We start from the raw sequence: 3,674 nt of genomic DNA on the forward strand, positions 1-3,674 counted from the left end.
CCCAGCTTATATTCACCTGCTTCACACCACGCACGCAGGCCCCCGAGTCATGAATTCCACATTTGTGAACTCACCCGCTCACTAAAAGCTGCAGGTGACCCCAAAATCAGTTCTTCAGGGGAGGAGCTTTTGAAGTAATTTGGCCACGTGCAGAGTTGGGGAATTTTTTCCCTTCTTTATAGAAACTAAAACATACTTAGCTAGCAAATAGCAATTGTGTATACACGAACTGATGGGATACTGTTTCAATCTATGGCTATATCATAGAAAGATTCAAACAGGCTAATTTACACATGTATCAAATCACCAACTTATTTTTTTGTGTGTTGAGAACATTAAAAATCTATTCTATAAGCAATTTTGAAATACACATTACTAGAAATCGTGGTCATGGTACTATGAAATAGGTCACTAAAACCTCCTCCCTCCATCTTACTGAAACCTGTGCCCTCTGATCAGCATCTGCTCTTTCACCATCTCTCTCTCTGGCAACCACTTTCCCGCTTTATTTTTAAACCCTTTGTTATGCATAAAATCATGAAAACCATTAGATAATTTTCCCCTAATTTCTTTTCTGACATATTAAAATACACTTTTTAAATATATTAAATTCCCATCCCCTGGTTCACTCCCCAAATAACTACAATAGGTGGGACTGGGCCAGGGCCAGAACTGGCAGCTGAAAACTTAATCCAGGCTTCCCAGTGGGTGGCAGGGGCCCAGCTGCCCGAGCCCTCACCTACTGTGCCCAAGGGTCTGCCTCAGCAGAAAGCGGGAAGGGGGATTGGAGCCAGGTACCACAGTCAGACACTCTGTTACAGGACCACGCATCCTGGCTGGCGTCTCAACCACAAGGCCAAATGCACACCCCTGAACTTAACCTTTCAACCACGGCATGGTTCACCACATATTTTAAAGTAGTATGTTTTCATTCTCACATCAAGAATATATTTTACTATTTTCACTATGATTTCATCATTGTTCATGAATTTGATGTATATTGTTTAATTTATAAGCATTTGATGGTTTTCTAGTAAACTTTCATTATTGACTTCTAGCTCTATTTCATTCTATAATTTTAATAGATGGGATTTTGTTAAGATTTTTGACCCAACATCTGGTCAATTTTGCTAAATGTTCCATCTTCTAATAATAATAATGTCAATTGTGAAGTTAGTTGTACAGTGATTAAATCACACTGTATACATTAAATTATTTGTTTTTGTCTACTTGTCCTATCAGCTGCTGAGGAGATGTGAACATTATCCAACCTGGATGTGAATTTGTCGATTTCTTCTTTTAAATCTCCCATTTTTGCCTTAGTATTTTTGTTACTTAGTTTTTGTTTCATAATAGTAACTTCAACTCTGCACTAGAGTTAGACTTGGAGAATGAAGAAAACATGGAACCCAAAGAACTGCAGTGAGAGCACTCAGATTATGGGATATTGAAAGCTGATGGGAGGGAGGGGTGCTCTCCGGGGCAAAGAAGGAATAGCCTGGTGGTTAGGACAACACAGAAGTCAGATGTGTTAGAGTTGTCCGCAGGTGGCAGTGGCGCTGTTGCCGGTCTTGGCATTCTCAGCCCCAAAGTGCTCCATGCTTCCACAACACTCAGGCCAACTTTCACTCTGCCAAAGATCACCTGCTTGCTGTCCCCCCATTCAGTCGTGGCAGTACAGATGAAAAACTGGGGCCCACGATGCTGGGTCCAGTATTTGCCATGGACAAGACGTCAGGACCTGGATGCTTCAGGATGAGGTTCTCATCATTGAACTTCTCTCCACACATGGACTTACCAGTGCCATTATAGTGTGAGAAGTCACCGCCCTGGCACATAAACCCTGGAACAATCGTATGAAAGCAGGAGCCCTTACAACCAACACTACTCTCTCCAGTGCTCAGAGCATGGAAATTGTGTACCGTCTTCGGGACTTTGTCTGCCAGAAGCTCGAAGGAGGGGCGACCCAAAGCTCACCATCACTGGTGATGTCAAAGAACACGGTGGGGTTGACCACGCCTGGCAGCAGGCAGCTCTGTGCAGCAACAGCACCTGCAAAGCCCTTTTTGTATTTTGATGCTACACTCTCAGTGCAAACTGAGAGTGTTAAATCTTTACAGTGGCTAATCTATTTCTTTTTAATAGTGTGAAAGAGGAATTATGAGTTTACAGTTTTTTGCTTGCTCATTTATTTGAGAGACAGAGACAGAAAAAGAAACAGCAGAAGACACAGAGACTTCACATCTGCTGATTCACTGCTGATTCACTGGGAGTCAGGAGCACGATCGAGGCTCCTCGCATGGGTGGCAGGAACACAACTACCTGAGCCATCAGCACTGCCTGCAAGTCTGACTCTGGGAGCAGAACCAAGAATCGAACCTCGGCACTCTAATAAGAGCCGCAGTATTCCCAGTGATGCCTTAATTTTCGTGCCAAATACCCACCCTACAGTCTTTTGTCATTGTGGAATCCCCCTCTTTATTTCCAGAAACACCTCTTGACGTGGAGTCTATCTGTCTATCACACTGGCAGCTTTTTATTCGTGTTTACAATTTCAATTCCTTTGTAAAGCATTTCATCTGACTGTTTTACTTATTTTGGGAAGCTTTCTCCTTTAATTGAAGTAGTTAAGCCACTTCCACTTACATAACTGTTGATTGGGTTTTATTTACTATTACTTGTAACACCTGTTCTACATTCCTTTCTTGCAACTTTTTAAACTAATTAAGCGTTTGAAAATTCTATAGTTCTTTCTCCATTGGTTATAATTTCTTTTGTTTTATTCTAATGCAAAATAGCATAGTGATTATAAAAACATCCTTAAGGTATGCGATTCTTTTTTAAAAAAATATTTTATTTATTTGAAAGGCAGAGTTAGAGAGAGGGAGAGACAGAGAGAGACAGAGCGAGAGATCTTCCATCCGCTGGTTCACCCCCCAAAATTGCCACAATGCCGGAGCTGGACCAAGCCAAAGCCAGGAGCCAGGAAGTTCTTCCAGTCTCCCACGTGGGTATAGGGGCCCAAGCACTTGGATCATCTTCAAATGCTTTCCCAGGCACATTAGCAGGGAGGCAGAAAGGAAGTGGAGTATCGAGGACTCAAACCAGTGCCCTTATGGGATGCCAGCATTGTAAGCAGTAGCTTAACTGGTTATGTCACAACGCCGGCCCTGATGTGTGTGAATCTAATAAAAAGTGGTACTTGTATCACTTCCCAAGGAGATCAAACAACTTCACAATTTTTAATCGTATTACCAGGCTTCCACCTTTGTATGTTGTTTTATGCATTTATTCTGCATGAATTTCAAAACATTATTGTTCTATGTGGTGTGTACTCATTTAGATTACACACATATTTTTGTTTTCCATCTTTGTTTATTCTGTGTTTCTATGTGAAATGGCTCCTCCTCCTCCTCCCTCTTCTCCTTATGAAATACTTCAGCTTTCCCTTCAGTGAGTGCCTGAAGGCAGCAGCTGTTTCCCTGTCGAGTTGTCTGGAAATGCTATTTTTCCTTTAGTTTTTAAGAATGTTTTCCTGGATAGAATGCTAGGCTGGCAGTTATATTCAGAAAATCCATTCAGCAATTTTTATCCAGGTCCTAAAATTTATCCAGACCTAATTTAACCAAGTAATTCTACTTTTAAAAAATAAAATGCAAATACATTAAAATGCA

General features: G+C 41.3%; 1 pseudogene; it reads right to left on the bottom strand.

Moving 5' to 3' along the window:
- Positions 1 to 1,531: 1,531 nt before the first annotated feature.
- Positions 1,532 to 1,838, bottom strand: LOC100347531 (peptidyl-prolyl cis-trans isomerase A pseudogene; annotated as a pseudogene).
- Positions 1,839 to 3,674: the final 1,836 nt, after the last annotated feature.

The sequence above is a fragment of the Oryctolagus cuniculus genome, chromosome 12 (assembly GCF_051225735.1).
Source record: "Oryctolagus cuniculus isolate XC-2025 breed Fujian yellow rabbit chromosome 12, ASM5122573v1, whole genome shotgun sequence".
Taxonomy (NCBI): Eukaryota; Metazoa; Chordata; class Mammalia; order Lagomorpha; family Leporidae; genus Oryctolagus; species Oryctolagus cuniculus.